General features: G+C 35.6%; 1 protein-coding gene across 1 annotated transcript in view; it reads left to right on the top strand.

Annotated features, from left to right (window-relative positions):
• Positions 1-21,416, top strand: part of LOC138319263 (probable G-protein coupled receptor No18) — a 68,643-nt gene that overhangs the window by 4,316 nt on the left and 42,911 nt on the right. The gene's annotated exons all lie outside the window — the stretch shown is intronic.

The following is a 21,416-nucleotide window of genomic DNA, read 5'->3' on the forward strand; positions in this document are numbered from 1 at the left end:
TCTTATGTATTTATATAATAAACACTGGCTTCTGTGCGCGTCTTTGTGAACGTGGCGATATTCGATTACCGACCGACCAGTTAACATACCGGGTCGCTTGTGTCGGTACCAATGCCAAGGCAAACCTTTCTTTGTTATTGCAGGTTTCATTAATTTCGGAGAACGCATACCTTTACGACCATATGAACGCAGATGTTTGCTTAATTTTCGTATCGCCACATGGATTATATATTAAGTAGAGATGATAACTGTTATAGTAGTATACTTTGTGTGCATGTTTCCCATCCCAACACACCACTGTTCGCTCTATCACAACCTGCTCCGTGAAATTCCTGATAGCGACTGGTAATGGCCGACCGCATGTGATATTACAATATCAATCTGACGTCGCCATGTTGGTAAAGATAAATACAAAATACCGAAGAATTTCCTTAATTAAGTAAAAATTCAACAGGTTATTATTGTGACATATGTTCAAATTTCAAAAGAATGCTATCATCAAATGCATCTTAAGATTGCGAGCTATTATTGTATGTTGATAACTTAATACAATTTTATCATCACAATTATATTAAGAATAATTAAAGCTAAAGCTTAAAGATTTTATTAACATCAATCAAACTAGCATTTGGTTATATCACTAGATTTTAATTCAATAAGAGTAATTTGACCGAATGATGGCCTTGATTTAATTTTGATTTTCCTGTAATCGACGGACAATGTAAATCCCGTCGGTTTTATCGTTAGTAGTAGTCTTTATATTAAATCTTAGCAGCTGGATGTTTCCTTAAACCAGCTGTCACTCATCAGTGCGCTATCTTAACACGAGGTGATGGTCAAGGTTGATGAGAAATGTGATTTTTGTAGCAACGCCGAGTATTGTCCCTGAGTTACTGTACATAATAATCCGCTACCTACAAGAGATACGACTCTCGCTGTCTTTTTCTACAGATAGGCGCCATGTTGTAGAGTCGGCATTTCCGACATTTTCAATCAGTCGTAATTGTTGAGCTGTCTCCTGAAGGGCGCCAATTCAGATTAACATGACATCTTGGACTAGATAAAAGCGTTTTATATATCCATTCTGAGATAGTTCTTAGCGTCTCTCAACATCTAGTTATTGTTACAACTTAATTAAGCGAAATAACTAATTTAAATTGGAGAGGACCCATCTCCAAGCAACTGTTTCCGTGTATACTTTTGTTTTGAATACCAGTTGCCCAGTCCTTTCTAATGAAAATCTGAGTGGTTCCATCAGCCCAGCAGCAGTTCATATGTAGAAACATTTCCCTCCCCGAAGAATAATTCATTTAACGTGGCAGAGACACCCAGCTGTCAGAGCTAATTAAACTCAATAATTACATGTTTTGCTAGGATGAGTTTAAACGTACTTCAGAAAAGTAGAAAAACGTTAACTGAACATCAAAGGCTTCTTTGCCGATTTCTTTTGCCTATACGGTCGTACAGAGTTTCTCACAGTAGTCCGTCATTTTTACTTACGTGGTATAACCTACACATACTAATGTTTTAATGCTAATTCTCACAATAAACCCCTGTATAAATCACAATGGGGCATTCATCATCTGTACACACACTTCCCATGTAAAGTATAAACAATCGTGGTCGTGATTAGTCTCCCCGGGATAGTTCCTCTCGTCTATCCAGGCTATCCGGTATACTCCTTTCACAGTCTTCTCTATATATTGTGTCAATATGGTATTTGTATATAAATGGAATTTAGTGGGATTCAAATTGACATCTCATTCTGATAAAACCGTATAAAGCGAGCCACTAATCAAGATGTAACGTTACACAGGCAGCACGAGTGATAATAATATATCTATATACACTGTCTTGACGATCTTCTCACGGACGCTAAAACCACCATGCTTTCTTCTGGTAATGTATGAAATGAGGGGATGACTAAGTGAAAATCGTCTTAAGTCATGCTTACAAAGACCGATTGGTGAATAATATTGAGATAAGAATCCAAACCAGGCCCCGATTTCTGGAAACAAACTGGAGTCCAAAACTAACTTAAGTCTAAAGTTTTCATATAAGTTATGCAAGGAGAAACACTCAAGTTTTGACTTTTAAAAAGTCTGCACTTTTGTTTCGAGAAACAAACAGTTGTAAGATTATGAGACGTTAAAGACAAAAGATACAATTAGACATTGACATATTCAAAATGTCGACATGTCAATTAAAAAGAAATCGCGACGTCAGGACGAGCCATTTTTTACCGGTCGATTTAGTTCACTTACTGACACAACCTTCCAACACATCGCGTTTGCATTTCTATGACAAAAAGAAATTATGCAACTGTGACCTTTAAGATAAATGACCTTTAATAAGGTTTGATATTGCATCGTAGTTGATCAGTTGATTCAAAAGATTCTCGTGTCCTTTACTATCAGGAAAGTTTTCATTGTTGATCGATCTTACCCTCGTCTCCTGTGTGTATGTAAACATCGTGTGTGTGATCACGTCTTTGATACTGCTGGATCTGGCATGTATAGTTTTTATTTATAGATAGGTTACCTCTATAATCGTATGGGTACGCTATATAGCCTTTGTCCCTAAATATGTATGATTAATTAGCACGGAAATTTTGGTGTACAGAACCACTGGTATCAGGAAGGTGGATGTTATTATAATGTGAAAGAGAAACTTCATTTATACTACAACATGATGCACTGTTTGACTCCAAAATGTCTGAATGCATCAAAGTATATGTACTTACACACCGCCTCTAGGTAAAGTATACAGCACAGATAGACGTAATAGAATAAGTATTATACGCTTTCCGCGTTAGCTAGCCTTGTTAGTGGACCCGTTCAGAGTGAAATATCCCATTAATGAACAGCTTGATTCCGAAACATCCAGACTTCTTTTTAGAAAAGGGAAAGATTTCCTGGCCCTGTACACCAAGACTATTTATAATTCATTATTGACAAATACAGATACCCAATACTCAAATACAGATACCCAATACTCAAATACAGATACCCAATACTCAAATACAGATACCCAATACTCGCCAATCCTTATATGCTTTAGAGGAGACTGTTACCAAAATCTAGCGAGAATTGTTCCCCAAGACAGCCAAACTTAACAGAATATTGTAAGTAATGATTCCTGTATACTACTCGTAATTACATCACAAACTTGACATAACCTAACTCGAAGCAGGAAAAAACAAACAGAACGGACCAGATACGTCTACGAATAGATATTTATTTCTGTGTAGACAGCGACCTAGATATATGATGTTCGTCCAGAACTATATTCATTGTGATTAGACTGGAACACTCATGATGATCTGCCATATTTCAGCAATAATACCTGTTAAATCACGTGTAGACCGAGATCATTATGGATATAAACTGTGATTTGATTGACAATAACAGAGATACACCCACAATAGGGAGGTACAGCTATCACATGACGGCAATCCTGTAATATATCGAAACCTTCCACTCCTCGAAGGTAAAGTAAATAAGAAATGACGTTTTAGAGCACCATCTGCAACGAAAATCTACTAAAATAAACCATGGACTAGCTTTACGACTTAAACATCACAACACCCCAAACGATGTGTCATCGTAATGTATACTTAGGTATTTCAAAATCATAGTCCTGACAAACGATATATCAATTGAAATGATTATCGATACACGGATATAATTATATCCGTGTTTATAGTTTACATTGCTCTAACGTTTATTCGTTTCCTTTGTGATTAATTTAGCCTCTGACTTGTTTTGACCAGAGTTTGGGTGGTCTTCATCGTAGGTCTAAGGCATTTTGTATATTTGTTGGAATCATATGTGCGCGTGTGTATCTAGGAGTCAAGTTGATCTTTTGATATGTTTATCATATTTAATCACAGAACATTAATTTAGAACATTTACAATCAGTTTCCAAACATCTTAAACCGGTTAGAATCCTTGATTGAACTATGAGTGTGTGGATGTTTAATGAACACGGAACGCTTGTATGTATGTAGAGAGAATATTTAACCAGAGATGCTAATGTTGTACCTCCGTGAAGTTGATTCCTAGTTCCCAGTTCCTTATTCCATTACTTATTCGATTCCCTGATTACTTATTCGATTCCCTGATTACCTATTCAATTTCTAGCTACTAATTACCATCAGAAATGGTTCAAAATGCATTATTATGTATCACAATAATCTAGTTGACCTCTTAATTACTCATTAAGGGCCCATTACTTATTCGATTCCCTGATTACTTATTCGATTCCCTGATTACCTATTCAATTTCTAGCTACTAATTACCATCAGAAATGGTTCAAAATGCATTATTATGTATCACAATAATCTAGTTGACCTCTTAATTACTCATTAAGGGCCCATTACTTATTCGATTCCCTGATTACTTATTCAATTTCTAGCTACTAATTACCATCAGAAATGGTTCAAAATGCATTATTATGCATCACAATGATCTCGTTGACCTTTTAATTACTCCTTAAGGGCCCATTACTTATTCGATTCCCTGATTACTTATTCGATTCCCTGATTACTTATTCGATTTCTAGCTACTAATTACCATCAGAAATGGTTCAAAATGCATTATTATGCATCACAATGATCTCGTTGACCTTTTAATTACTCATTAAGGGCCCATTACCTATTCGATTCCCTGATTACTTATTCGATTCCCTGATTACTTATTCGATGTCTAACCACTAATTAACGTTAGAAATGGTTCAAAATTCATTATTATGCATCACAATGATGTATTTGACATTTTAAATGTTCATTGAGGGCCCATTACTTATTCGATTCCCTTATTACTTATTCGATTTCCTGATTACTTATTCGATTCCCTGATTACTTATTCGAATTCTAGCTACTAATTAACATCAAAAATTGTTTAAAATAAATTGGTATGCATAATAATGATGTATTTGACCTTTTAATTGCCCATTAAAGGCCTCTTACTTATTCGATTTCCTGATTACTTATTCGATATCACGATTACTTATTTGATTCACAATTACTTTATCATATCGAAAGTGGTACAAAATGTATTAGTTGGTATTGTAATGAACTATTTGATATTTTGATTTAATACTAAGTGGATAAGATGGTTTTCAACTGCATGGAACATCACAAGAGGACGATGTTGCTCCGTCTCCTCATTCAGATTGTGTCTTATATAGAATTTCTGACAGTTTGTCTATAGGGTGGGTGAGGGTTGGATATCCGAGCCAGAATAAGCCGACATTCAGGACAGAGTTATCTCTTCTCTGAACAGGGCATTACGAGCGCTAGCTTCATTACAGTGGCGTCTTCAGAATGACGTGCGTTCACGAACATTAGCGGAGGCTCGCTTCTGAACGGACATACACGCGCGAGCCTATCCAACTAGCTGTTCGCACGTAAATCCAATTAGATATCAAAAATTAAAAGATAAAGAGAGACATGTTGCACTTATTAAAAACGTGAGCTTTCATTCAACCCCTACTTCCACTTCAAACACTTCCTGTTTATGGAATTTTTAATTACATATTTATTCTAATATTAGTGCCAGAACAAGTGACGGGAGGTACCATATCGGATGCGCGTCCAAGCACTTGCTGCCGTTCAGGATGACATATTTAATTTCTTGTACATACGCTTAAGGGAGCGGTCGCCATCCCGTATCGCTCGCCAATTCAATATCTTGTTGGCTAGGCGTTTTTCTGTTTTAAAAACCCGCGCAATCGATGAACATTGCCGTTCCTGTTTGTTGACTTCATCTTTTCTGGGTCCACTCTTTTTGGGAGGACTATTTCTTCTGTTCATAAAGGTTTGAAGGAGGACTTGGTCGCTTCTGTCCTTATTTGAAATGAATGCAGATCGTGAAGGCAAGTACCTCGCAGGTATCAGCGCGACCCAAGAAGAAGGCTAAAATTTCAGCTCCCCAGTCCCCTGTGCAGCAGAAGTGGAAGCCTTACTTCAAGGACAACAATGGGAATGATCCAAGTCCTCTTGGAGATAAAAAGAAGAGTTTCTGACTCCCCTTCCTTGGTCATTCCAGACAAAGGGTCTGTTCTGGAGGACTACGCTCCTTCAGTCTCAAATTCTGGTCCTTCTGCCGCAAGACTAGGCTTCATGATAGGAAAGGATTCTCCAACCTGGGAAGGTTTCGATCTTCCTCCTCCCGATCTGCCTGTAGGAGGTCGTCTGTCTGCCTTCCTTCCAGAGTGGAGGGAAATCACAGAGGACTCTTGGGCCTAGTCTGTAGTTGTTGAGGGGTTGGGCATTCCCGTCTTGCGGAATCCTTCTTGTTGACAAAGCGTATCGTCTTTCCTCCTCCGGGGATCCGGGATAATGCACTTTTAGAGACTAAAGAACGCGGTCGAGGAGGTACTTATTGAGGACTGCACAAACAACTGATTCTATTCAAGAATATTTCTGGTCCAGAAGAAGTCCAGAGCATGGCGTTCAGTCATATATCTATATGATTTCAACAGGCACGTTGATTCTCCTAACTTCGAAATGGAGACTCCACCGGTCATCATAGCTTCAATGTGGGCCACTTCAGTAGAAGCATACTTCCAGATTATCATCAAAGGGTCGGCACAACAAGCCGTCATGTCATACGCAGCTATGCTGAGAAAGTATGTACGTATGCTTTTAGATACTTGTATAGTGGAGCTAGATCATTTAGCATTATTTTATGCCAACTTAGAAACCACGCAAATCAATTAAACTCAGATTTATATCAAGATCATCTCATTGATAATGCATCTTGTATTTGTGGCAGCTCTGTTGAGGATGTTTGTCTCTTCTTTCTATTTTACCCTGGATTCATAACTGAAAGATGACTTTTAATTGACTCTATGACTCTCCTACAAGTAGATATCCAACTCAATCTTAAGTTGAATCTTAAGCTAAATGTTTATGTATATTAACTTGCTAACAAAGGGGAAGTAATCACCTAAGTTATGATCTAAATTCTGCAATGTGTTCATGCATCCAGAAATACATTGAATCAACAGGTAGACCTTTAAGCTTTTAGAAACTTTTAAGTAAAATTAATATATTTTTAATGCAACTGCATATTTACTTTATCTATTCCTACTTTCCCCTTTGCTGTATCATATATTATGATGGGGCTTGACCAAGAGACTGGCGAAATTATGAAGGTAAAGAACAAACAAATATTGATTTCTTTTCTTTTATGAATATACATGTATTTATATATAATCATTTACTCCCTCAGTGTTGCTCATGACCTGTATATTTGTGGTCGGGTAGGCACTTAATAGTAAAACACCATGGACATTTAGTGCTGCCTGGTTACAATGAATGTCGGGAGTGAGAGTGACATCGAGGGATTAAGTTCAGAGTCAAAATCCAGTTTAACTTAAATCAAATTAAGCGAATATTGAATACTGATCAATTAATACCGTTATCATTTAGTGTTACAACAGAAAGTTATGCATGTTATTTGTCGCTATAGGTAATTTCTATAATATATTTACATCATCATCTATTAGTGTGTTTTTCAGTAACATGCACGATTTGTGTCATTTCTAAAATGATTAAATGTTATTTTATATAATCAATCCAGTACAAAGTGTTTTTAAAATACGCATTTGAAAATATGCTTCTACATACATGCATGCAATCGTGTGGAGAGGACGTATATAGGCCTTGCCTGCTGCCCGATCAAACTTAAATATTTTGATTTAATAAAATATTTTGAAACATAACCGCCTTCTTTGGTTTTCACCAAGCTGCTGCAGGTTGTCATGAGGTTTCCGCACTCCAGGGAAAGTATATTTCGACGATTCTCTCATGCTCCACCTAGTGTGAGCAGAACACCCATTTTGCCCTTCTCAGGGCTTTGTCTTCCTGGGGAAAACATTTCAACACGATTCAGAGTATGGCTTTTCCATCGTAGGAGAAGTTCGATAAGGCCAAAGATCTTTCTGGTCTTGTTGCTCATAACTGGTCCTACGTCCACACTCGTTGGTTTCTCAGTTTCTGGGTTACCTCAACGCTCTGGCAGATGTGGTCGCTCTGGGAGACATTACATCAGACATTTCCAGATGTTCCTCCTCGCGAACTGGGTCCCTACCATCAGGAAATGGGAGTCTTGGCTTCCTATCAATCATTTTGTGAAAGAGATTGCTCGTTGGTGGAATATGAAAGACAATGTTCTCCGTGGGGAGGTTTCAGTTGTTCAAACCAGCTCCCACCATGACCTTGTTCACGAATGTGTGATTGATAGGGTGGAGGGCTTATCTCGGTGGCCATTGCCAATCTGGGAAACAGCTTTCCGGGCTCTACGGCGGGTGGAGATGAAGGCTGTTCTGTTGGCTCTGCAGACTTTTCAAAAGATTCTGCATTCCAAAGTGGTTTGTGATGCTACGGGCATCTCTGCAGTTTAATGGTCTGCCGAATACTCTCTCTAGGCGCCGCCAGACGGTTCTGACACAATGGCTGCTAAATCCCTCGATCTTCGAGGGCATTTGTCAAGGGTGGCAGGAGCCTCAAACAGACCTTTTCGCTACTTCCCTGAACACTCAGTTGCCAACCTTTGTTTCTCCGGTAATGTCAGATGACCGTCAAGGCCCACGGTAAAACCAATTTTCATTATGTGATACAGGGTGTCCCAAAAACTATGATACACTTTCAAAGTGTTCTAGTTTTTTTGATACAGAACGTTAAGCACGAAAAGATTCCATTTGTAAACTGCCTGAAATTAAAATTTTCTTTTTCTTCATAAAAACAAAATTATACATGGAATCTTAAATAAAAAGCAGAACATGCAGTCAAAACGACATTACCACTGACATTTGAGCATCTTAAGAACACTGGTATCGAAGAGTTGTTCTAATACCTAATATATATATATGGACGTTTTCTGGTGTTGGTGATTACGTTCTGTAATTCTGGTAATACTCACTTAGAAATGATTTGATTTGTTGAGAAATGGGACATTGAAGAACCAAAATCACTACGTCTTCCAAAGGATGGAACATGTCTCATTACCTGTATCTTGTCCTCTTGACATGCCACTGTCCCAAATGTGTGACGTCATTATGACGTCAATGCTTTTTGGCAGAATCAAATCATTCCTTTATACATGTATTATTCATACAACACTTTGGAGTAAATGGATTCATATACATGTTTTTTGACCATGTATGTCATTTCAATGTGTAACATGACATATCCGACACCCAGTATTTACCATAACTTTATGGAGTCTCACCCTTATGTTTCCTCCCTTTCCTCCTAAGCCATTTTGCCATTGTGGCTCTATAATGAGGAAGGGGGGCCACTCTATGTTACTCTCGCCGCGAACGAGATAAGGTACGTTTGGGAGACGAGATTCTCTAATTTTATGTTTGTTTTGGCTACAAAGATGGGTGTCGGTTGCTTATTTACATAAAATAATGTCTTTAAAATGCATTTAGGACCATTTCTGATCCTTAATGAGTTATTAAAAGGTAAATTAGATCATTGTGATGCATATTAATGAATTTTTAACTATTTCTAACCTTAATTAGTTGCTAGAAATCGAATAAGTAATCAGGGAATCGAATAAGTAATCAGGGAATCGAATAAGTAATTGGCCCTTAATGAGTAATTAAAAGGTCAACTAGATCATTGTGATGCATAATAATGCATTTTGAACCATTTCTGATGGTAATTAGTAGCTAGAAATTGAATAAATAATCTGGGAATCGAATAAGTAATCAGGGAATCGAATGAGTAATGGGCCCTTAATGAGTAATTAAAAGGTCAACTAGATCATTGTGATGCATAATAATGCATTTTGAACCATTTCTGATGGTAATTAGTAGCTAGAAATTGAATAAGTAATCAGGGAATCGAATAAGTAATCAGGGAATCGAATAAGTAATGGGCCCTTAAGGAGTAATTAAAAGGTCAACGAGATCATTGTGATGCATAATAATACATTTTGAACCATTTCTGATGGTAATAAGTAGCTAGAAATTGAATAAGTAATCAGGGAATCGAATAAGTAATCAGGGAATCGAATAAGTAATGGGCCCTTAATGAGCAATTAAAAGGTCAACTAGATCATTGTGATGCATAATAATGCATTTTGAACCATTTCTAATAGTAATTAGTAGCTAGAAATTGAATAAGTAATTAGGGAATCGAATAAGTAATCAGGGAATCGAATAAGTAATGGGCCCTTAATGAGCAATTAAAAGGTCAACGAGATCATTGTGATGCTTAATAATGCATTTTGAACCATTTCTGATGGTAATTGTAGCTAGAAATCGAATAAGTAATCAGGGAATCGAATAAGTAATCAGGGAATCGAATAAGTAATGGAATAAGGAACTGGGAACTAGGAATCAACTTCACGGAGGTTAATGTTGTATCTATATCTAAATACGTTCATATCCTTGCTTGGTCGACTCGATCAGGTGATAACCCCTTGTATGACCTTTGATTCCTATTTCAGATCCCTGTGATAAACGATTGAATGATATAACTGAAATATAGACGATTTATGTAAGGTGATATAACTATGAGCGTACTCGCCATAAATATAAGTTCCATTTTGATATACATGTAGACTATATAAACCAGCTGTACATCATTAAGTATTATCTAGATATATCTAATCACTCGCAACAGTCTTTGAGCAGAAAGCGTAGGGGAATATCATCTTTCTCAGATTTAACAAATCCTCGTATTAACCTACAAAAATTTAATAACTGTTTTGTTAATGCCACGATGCCTAATGCAGTGTACATGCTTTGCGATTTCAAACCAAGTTAAAGAGTGTTAAACACAATGACTAAATAAACAACAAAGTTAAATCTTTATCGACATATCCTTGGTACTTAAGAACCTTTGTTTTGACTCTTACCGGGAAGTTAAATGGTGGCATTTGTTTATGGCAAGCCAACATGACATTTATTCAAAGAGCAATGTCGATCCTTAATTTCACTATATATATATATATATATATATATATATATAAGATATCTTGATAGAGATATAAGATATCTCATATAGTATATGAGATATCTCATATAATATATAAGATATTTAATATATCTTACATTCTTTATAAGATATCTCATTTTTTAATCAATTCTATATAAGATATAAGATATCAAATTTAAGTTATCTATATAAGAAATGTTATATAATATATAAGATATCTTATATAATTGAAATCTCGTTGCTATATAAGATATCTTATAAAGGAACGAGATTTCAACAAAGGCCCAGAATTGAAGTCTCCCTACCCGGAAGTCATAGAGAGCTGTACAGTATACTACTACTCGTTTAGCTAGACTCTTGTTGCCTTCGCATGCTATGCCAGTATCAAGCGTTTTGTTGAATGAAACAAAAGTAATAATGTATAGGTCACCATTATCGCCAATATATTTATTGTCGCAATGTTCGAATTAACAACTAGAGTGATGGGAATTAACTGCTTCTGTGTTTTCATTACTCGTTGAATACAACCAAACAGCGATTGATTCTCCCTTTCAATGTCATCTGTGTCATTGCTAACGATTCTAAGATGTGTTCCGAAGTGCTCCGAATGATGCTGGAGGGGGGAATTAGTTTCTGGTTTTAAATGCTACGAAATCTCATTCTATATAAGATATCTTATATAGCAACGAGATTTCAATTATATAAGATATCTTATATATTAATTAAGATATCTTATATACGATATAAGATATCTTATATAGAAAATGAAATAGGATATCTTATATATACAATATATCTTATTTAATTTCTCTATTAGATATCTTATATACTATATAAGTTTTGTTATATATGAGATATCTTATATAATTCGATTAAATATGGGATAGGCCTTGCTCCTTCAATAAATGTTAAATTGGCTTGCCATATTTGTTAGTCGTATTTTGACGTGTTTGTTTTAAATATGTCCGATGGCTTCCTGTATTCAAAGATGGTTGTAGTGACGTTAAAAGTGATTTCAACATAGTTCAAGGTCACTCTCCAAGCTCCAATGATCATAAATATACTAACATTAATATTCGTTTGTCTTGTGGTATCGATGTCCTCGTAAACGTCGAATACTAATAGGCTAGATGTCGTTAGAATGTGTTTAGGGATGACTTTGCTTTGCAGAACACTGATCAATATTGTATATTCAATGAGCTGACAAAACATTTCCTGTTTCAAAGCCATTACACTGTAAAATAATTTCAAAGTGATAACCATTATCTATAATTGTTTGTGAATTACTGACCCGACTTTCGTATTACATTATGATTATACAGGATTCGGGTCAGTTTCATTCTTATTATTATAAACAATATCATTACATAAACCATACGTTCTACTTTGAAAAAAGATGAGTTGAAACTGAACTGAATTCTCTGTATAGTACTCAAACTTTTGACATTACTGGAAAGTAATAAAAGTCACTCCATGATATTCATCTATAATCAAACTATCCTTCTGACTCTTCACTATGAAACTCTTTATCCCAACTGATAAAAGATTGTTCATGTTTAACATTTATACACTATTAAGGTAGAAAAGAAAATGAATATCATAAATTTCAGAGGTTTATTCCATACCAAACCATTCAAAGGAACCAGTCTCAAACTTTTTTTTCATTTTAAGGAATATAACTTAAGGATGTACACATCTGAGAAGTCAAAATTTTCTTGTATTAAACTTTTTTTCTCATATAGATTTTTGGAAATAGGAGTTCATACCAAACAAGAAAATGGAAGAAAAAACATATGTCGATGTGCTTGTTTTTGAGCTATTGTCACTCAAAGATACCAAGTTGACAAAATCTTAGATTGTTTGGGATTTTTGCTGTTTTGACCATATACACAAGAGTTTAAAGCCATAATTTCCTAATGAGATGTTTGATATGTATGGAAGTTTGAAGAATTTATTTTCCTGTAGTCTTCCTTAAAAATTGACAAGTTTTGATTAATAAGACTCATATTTTTTCTCAGAATAACAACATATGCTACCCCTACCCCTTAATTTTGAGCTACAAAATACACCATTTTCAGCCATTTTTGCCAAATTTAACCCTTTATAGAAACAGTTGTGGTATTAAACTTAATATTTTGCATATCAATAGGGAATGGGTTGTTCTTTCTAAATCATGCAGAAAAATGGGGGGTCAGTGTGCTTACTTTTTTGCCCCATTTGAATATGTGTTATTTTTCAGTATTTTAGAGTAAAAATAAAAGTGCTCAAATTACCATTAAATGTAAAAATAAAGTGACAAAAGCGTATCACTTCACGCAATAATGCTCAATATTTTAATAACAACGAATCTAGTAAAGATTAACAGCAAAAATTAGCTCGATACAGCTAAAAATCCTGGTGCAGTGATGATTTAAGTAAAAACAATTTCAGTAAAAAATGGTTAAACTATGGCTCTACTCAAAGAGGAAAAAGACACAATTTCAAAATGGCCGCCAAGTGGGCCATTTCTTAAAATCCCTGTATAAAAAATCTACTGAAAATAGAAATGTAATTTTTTGACAAAATTTGCATATGGCAACTTGCTACATATATTGATAAAATATATTTGAAAATCTCATAACTTCTTTGATCTTTGTCGAAACGAGACTTCAACGGGACTGAAACCTCAGAAGAATACATCCTTAACATAAAAGGAAGAGTTTAGGTGATTCATAAAAAACATGGTGGAAGGGTACAATAAGATTTGAAAGTCTTATATATTTGTTCTCAAAGCCGTTAATTATAAACATATAGGAATTCGAAAGGTAACACAAGCATACTCTCAAACCAAAGTCTAAATTACCGTTATTGATATGACATTTGTTTTATAGAGGTTCTTTCACAGCGTGATCAGATTAATGTCAAGATGTGTCTTTAATACCAGATAATTATCGTCCATAGGCACTGCCCGTGATTAGCTGACATTATTGGTAAAGCTCTTAATAGATTAGTAATTCTCTACCTGTAAAGCAATACTATATCAATAAAACTGTTCAGGGTTCAATATCAAATATTAATACTGAAAGGAACATACAGACATGAAACGTGAGTTAGGACTACTGGTGCGGTAAATTGTTAGTTACACATCTCCTGTATTGACTGATGGGACGTCAGTAGGTGTAAATGTTTTAAAACCATTTCCACCGACTTATTGCACGGTCAATACTCCACACTTGGGTATTATCTATCGAGACACAGCCTTCGCGGTATCGATGTATCTGTCATAAGTGTACATTGAATCGTCCACGAACAGGTATCTTCATAATTATACATTTTTATTGTCTTAATCAACCTTAAGGTCATCATTAAGTTTTATATGTCCAAACATCAATCACAGATTATTAGTATTCAGTATATTTCTATATCCACTGGCCAATAGATGGTATTTTCTTAATTACACTCATAGGAAAAAAGAGTTATTTATATGTTCTTTGTTATAATAAAGGAAGTTACTGAGGCAGCAATGATAGAAATTAAAATATTGTAAGGGGAAATAAATTTCGCTAATCAAAGACGAACAAGACAGAAATATTTTTTAATAATAAAACTTACCATAACGCTTTCTGTTTTGTTGCAAGAATCAAAGCCCTCTTTCCCTGACATTAGGAGGTTTTTAGATATATTTAGGATGAGGCTGTGTCAATGAAAGGAAGAACAAAGTTAACATGTATACACACTAGGTTAAGAGGAGAGAAAATCATCAGTTGTCTTAACGGTCATGAAATTGCATTTAATTTAAGTAATACAGTTTTGTAAAAATAAATATTATAATGATAAAAACATTTTTGGTCGTGAATATTGTTTTTTTGTATCGAACGAAAATGAAAGTAAAGATCATACCAATTTTATTTTTAAAGATAATAAACCTTAAGCTGAATCTGACAAAGGATAACAAAAGCCTTCACATCTCCTTCATACACAGTAATCGGTAATGACTATACAACCAAACCAAGATATGTGAATAGATCCAACTTTAGTGCGTTAAAGAGTTTTAGTTGGAAATTCTTTTCAGCGCTCTTCACCTGTTATCGTAGCTTGGTGTTTTCACTATTTAACACTGAATTCAACTGGAAAGTCATATTTTGTTAATAAGATTACCAAATCACCGTGTCAGGAACCAAAAGTTGGTCACTATGACCTACATGTTTAGTGAGATTTGACCTGCTGGGTACATTAAAGAAAAGCAACTTGTTCTTTTGGAATTGCTTACAAACCGCTATGAGTACCGGCAGATAAGTGTAGTTTCCACAGGAAGCCCAGTAGTATAAAATCCTTAACAACTAAAGAACTGCATATCTGTCCAGCTACCTGTCACTTCTCACGATAAGAAGGTTATTTTCCCCTGTTCGCACTACTTACCAATAATTCTCTCTCCACTGCCACTTAACATTGTAATGGGGAAATGTTTGAAGGTAGTGTGCTGATGTTTGTCAAAGTTATTTTATCGGAGCTCTTTACGGGGGATATTGAGATAGAATTATCTATGGAGGAGGATGTTGAGGTAGAATTATCTATGGAGGAAGGTGTTAAGGTAGAATTATCTATGGAGGAGGGTGTTTAGGTAGAATTATCTATGGAGGAGGATGTTGAGGTAGAATTATCTATGGAGGAGGGTGTTGAGGTAGAATTATCTATGGAGGAGGATGTTGAGGTAGAATTATCTATGGAGGAAGGTGTTAAGGTAGAATTATCTATGGAGGAGGGTGTTAAGGTAGAATTATCTATGGAGGAGGGTGTTGAGGTAGAATTATCTATGGAGGAGGGTGTTGAGGTAGAATTATCTATGGAGGAGGGTGTTGAGGTAGAATTGGAGGTTGTTGAGGTAGAATTATCTATGGAGGAGGGTGTTGAGGTAGAATTATCTATGGAGGAGGGTGTTGAGGTAGAATTATCTATGGAGGAGGGTGTTGAGGTAGAATTATCTATGGAGGAGGGTGTTGAGGTAGAATTATCTATGGAGGAGGATGTGTTGAGGTAGAATTATCTATGGAGGAGGGTGTTGAGGTAGAATTATCTATGGAGGAGGGTGTTGAGGTAGAATTATCTATGGAGGAGGATGTTGAGGTAGAATTATCTATGGAGGAGGGTGTTGAGGTAGAATTATCTATGGAGGAGGATGTTGAGGTAGAATTATCTATGGAGGAGGGTGTTGAGGTAGAATTATCTATGGAGGAGGGTGTTGAGGTAGAATTATCTATGGAGGAGGGTGTTGAGGTAGAATTATCTATGGAGGAGGGTGTTGAGGTAGAATTATCTATGGAGGAGGGTGTTGAGGTAGAATTATCTATGGAGGAGGGTGTTGAGGTAGAATTATCTATGGATGGAGGGTGTTGAGGTAGAATTATCTATGGAGGAGGGTGTTGAGGTAGAATTATCTATGGAGGAGGGTGTTGAGGTAGAATTATCTATGGAGGAGGGTGTTGAGGTAGAATTATCTATGGAGGAGGGTGTTGAGGTAGAATTATCTATGGAGGGGTGTTGAGGTAGAATTATCTATGGAGGGGGTGTTGAGGTAGAATTATCTATGGAGGAGGATGTTGAGGTAGAATTATCTATGGAGGAGGGTGTTAAGGTAGAATTATCTATGGATGGAGGGTGTTGAGGTAGAATTATCTATGGAGGAGGGTGTTGAGGTAGAATTATCTATGGAGGAGGGTGTTGAGGTAGAATTATCTATGGAGGAGGGTGTTGAGGTAGAATTATCTATGGAGGAGGGTGTTGAGGTAGAATTATCTATGGAGGAGGGTGTTGAGGTAGAATTATCTATGGAGGAGGGTGTTGAGGTAGAATTATCTATGGAGGAGGGTGTTGAGGTAGAATTATCTATGGAGGAGGATGTTGAGGTAGAATTATCTATGGAGGAGGGTGTTAAGGTAGAATTATCTATGGAGGAGGGTGTTGAGGTAGAATTATCTATGGAGGAGGGTGTTGAGGTAGAATTATCTATGGAGGAGGGTGTTGAGGTAGAATTATCTATGGAGGAGGATGTTGAGGTAGAATTATCTATGGAGGAGGGTGTTGAGGTAGAATTATCTATGGAGGAGGGTGTTGAGGTAGAATTATCTATGGATGGAGAATGTTGAGGTAGAATTATCTATGGAGGAGGGTGTTAAGGTAGAATTATCTATGGAGGAGGATGTTGAGGTAGAATTATCTATGGAGGAGGATGTTGAGGTAGAATTATCTATGGAGGAGGATGTTGAGGTAGAATTATCTATGGAGGAGGGTGTTGAGGTAGAATTATCTATGGAGGAGGGTGTTGAGGTAGAATTATCTATGGAGGAGGGTGTTGAGGTAGAATTATCTATGGAGGAGGGTGTTGAGGTAGAATTATCTATGGAGGAGGGTGTTGAGGTAGAATTATCTATGGAGGAGGGTGTTGAGGTAGAATTATCTATGGATGGAGGGTGTTGAGGTAGAATTATCTATGGAGGAGGGTGTTGAGGTAGAATTATCTATGGAGGAGGATGTTGAGGTAGAATTATCTATGGAGGAGGGTGTTGAGGTAGAATTATCTATGGAGGAGGGTGTTGAGGTAGAATTATCTATGGAGGGGGGTGTTGTAGGTAGATTATCTATGGAGGGGAGGTGTTGAAGGTAGAGTAAATATCTATGGAGGAGGATGTTGAGGTAGAATTATCTATGGAGGAGGGTGTTGAGGTAGAATTATCTATGGAGGAGGGTGTTGAGGTAGAATTATCTATGGAGGAGGGTGTTGAGGTAGAATTATCTATGGAGGAGGGTGTTGAGGTAGAATTATCTATGGAGGAGGGTGTTGAGGTAGAATTATCTATGGAGGAGGATGTTGAGGTAGAATTATCTATGGAGGAGGGTGTTGAGGTAGAATTATCTATGGAGGAGGGTGTTAAGGTAGAATTATCTATGGAGGAGGGTGTTGAGGTAGAATTATCTATGGAGGAGGGTGTTGAGGTAGAATTATCTATGGAGGAGGGTGTTGAGGTAGAATTATCTATGGAGGAGGGTGTTAAGGTAGAATTATCTATGGAGGAGGGTGTTGAGGTAGAATTATCTATGGAGGAGGGTGTTAAGGTAGAATTATCTATGGAGGAGGGTGTTGAGGTAGAATTATCTATGGAGGAGAATGTTGAGGTAGAATTATCTATGGAGGAGGGATGTTGAGGTAGAATTATCTATGGAGGAGGGTGTTGATGTAGAATTATCTATGGAGGAGGGTGTTGAGGTAGAATTATCTATGGAGGAGGGTGTTGAGGTAGAATTATCTATGGAGGAGGATGTTGAGGTAGAATTATCTATGGAGGAGGGTGTTAGGGTAGAATTATCTATGGAGGAGGGTGTTAAGGTAGAATTATCTATGGAGGAGGGTGTTGAGGTAGAATTATCTATGGAGGAGGGTGTTGAGGTAGAATTATCTATGGAGGAGGGTGTTGAGGTAGAATTATCTATGGAGGAGGGTGTTAAGGTAGAATTATCTATGGAGGAGGGTGTTGAGGTAGAATTATCTATGGAGGAGGGTGTTGAGGTAGAATTATCTATGGAGGAGGGTGTTGAGGTAGAATTATCTATGGAGGAGGGTGTTGAGGTAGAATTATCTATGGAGGAGGGTGTTGAGGTAGAATTATCTATGGAGGAGGGTGTTGAGGTAGAATTATCTATGGAGAAGGGTGTTGAGGTAGAATTATCTATGGAGGAGGGTGTTGAGGTAGAATTATCTATGGAGGAGGGTGTTGAGAGTAGAGGAGGTGTTAGTAGATTATCTATGGAGGAGGGTGTTGAGGTAGAATTATCTATGGAGGAGGGTGTTGAGGTAGAATTATCTATGGAGGAGGGTGTTGAGGTAGAATTATCTATGGAGGAGGGTGTTGAGGTAGAATTATCTATGGAGGAGGGTGTTGAGGTAGAATTATCTATGGAGGAGGGTGTTGAGGTAGAATTATCTATGGAGGAGGGTGTTGAGGTAGAATTATCTATGGAGGAGGTGTTGAGGTAGATTATTATGGAGGAGGTTAGGTAGAATTATCTATGGAGGAGGGTGTTGAGGTAGAATTATCTATGGAGGAGGGTGTTGAGGTAGAATTATCTATGGAGGAGGGTGTTGAGGTAGAATTATCTATGGAGGAGGGTGTTGAGGAAATTATCTAATAAATCAGAAACTTAGATCTGAAACAGAACTAGAGAATATATTACAGAGGTAAGTAAAATTATCTAGTAAATCATAATCACAAACTTAGATCTGAAACAGAACTAGAGAATATATTACAGATGTAAGTTAAATTATCTAATAAATCATAATCACAAACTTAGATCTGAAACAGAACTAGAGAATATATTACCGATGTAAGTAGAATTATCTAATAAATCAGAATCACGAACTTAGATCTGAAACAGAACTAGAGAATATATTACCGATGTAAGTAGAATTATCTAATAAATCAGAATCACGAACTTAGATCTGAAACAGAACTAGAGAATATATTACCGATGTAAGTAGAATTATCTAATAAATCAGAATCACAAACTTAGATCTGAAACAGAACTAGAGAATATATTACAGAGTTAAGTAAAATTATCTAGTAAATCATAATCACAAAACTTAGATCTGAAACAGAACTAGAGAATATATTACCGATGTAAGTAGAATTATCTAATAAATCAGAATCACGAACTTAGATCTGAAACAGAACTAGAGAATATATTACCGATGTAAGTAGAATTATCTAATAAATCAGAATCACGAACTTAGATCTGAAACAGAACTAGAGAATATATTACAGAGGTAAGTAGAATTATCTAATAAATCATAATCAATCACGAACTTAGATCTGAAACAGAACTAGAGAATATATTACCGATGTAAGTAGAATTATCTAATAAATCAGAATCACAAACTTAGATCTGAAACAGAACTAGAGAATATATTACCGATGTAAGTAGAATTATCTAATAAATCAGAATCACGAACTTAGATCTGAAACAGAACTAGAGAATATATTACAAGGTAAGTAAATTATCTAATAAATCAGAATCACAAACTTAGATCTGAAACAGAACTAGAGAATATATTACGAAGGTAAGTAAAATTATCTAATAAATCATAATCACAAACTTAGATCTGAAACAGAACTAGAGAATATATTACCGATGTAAGTAGAATTATCTAATAAATCAGAATCACAAACTTAGATCTGAAACAGAACTAGATAATATATTACAAAGGTAAGTTAAATTATCTAGTAAATCATAATCACAAACTTAGATCTGAAACAGAACTAGAGAATATATTACCGATGTAAGTAAATTATCTAATAAATCAGAATCACAAACTTAGATCTGAAACAGAAACTAGAGAATATATTACCGATGTAAGTAAAATTATCTAATAAATCAGAATCACAAACTTAGATCTGAAACAGAACTAGAGAATATATTACCGATGTAAGTAGAATTATCTAATAAATCAGAATCACGAACTTAGATCTGAAACAGAACTAGAGAATATATTACCGATGTAAGTAGAATTATCTAATAAATCAGAATCACGAACTTAGATCTGAAACAGAACTAGAGAATATATTACCGATGTAAGTAGAATTATCTAATAAATCAGAATCACAAACTTAGATCTGAAACAGAACTAGAGAATATATTACAGATGTAAGTTAAATTATCTAATAAATCATAATCACAAACTTAGATCTGAAACAGAACTAGAGAATATATTACAGAGGTAAGTAAAATTATCTAATAAATCATAATCACAAACTTAGATCTGAAACAGAACTAGAGAATATATTACAGAGGTAAGTAAAATTATCTAATAAATCATAATCACAAACTTAGATCTGAAACAGAACTAGAGAATATATTACAGATGTAAGTAGAATTATCTAGTAAATCAGAATCACGAACTTAGATCTGAAACAGAACTAGAGAATATATTACAAAGGTAAGTAGAATTATCTAATAAATCATAATCACAAACTTAGATCTGAAACAGAACTAGAGAATATATTACAAAGGTAAGTAAATTATCTAATAAATCATAATCACAAACTTAGATCTGAAACAGAACTAGAGAATATATTACCGATGTAAGTAAAATTATCTAATAAATCAGAATCACGAACTTAGATCTGAAACAGAACTAGAGAATATATTACGATGTAAGTAGAATTATCTAATAAATCAGAATCACGAACTTAGATCTGAAACAGAACTAGAGAATATATTACCGATGTAAGTAGAATTATCTAATAAATCAGAATCACGAACTTAGATCTGAAACAGAACTAGAGAATATATTACAGAGGTAAGTAAAATTATCTAATAAATCATAATCACAAACTTAGATCTGAAACAGAACTAGAGAATATATTACCGATGTAAGTAGAATTATCTAATAAATCAGAATCACAAACTTAGATCTGAAACAGAACTA

The sequence above is a fragment of the Argopecten irradians genome, chromosome 3 (assembly GCF_041381155.1).
Source record: "Argopecten irradians isolate NY chromosome 3, Ai_NY, whole genome shotgun sequence".
Taxonomy (NCBI): Eukaryota; Metazoa; Mollusca; class Bivalvia; order Pectinida; family Pectinidae; genus Argopecten; species Argopecten irradians.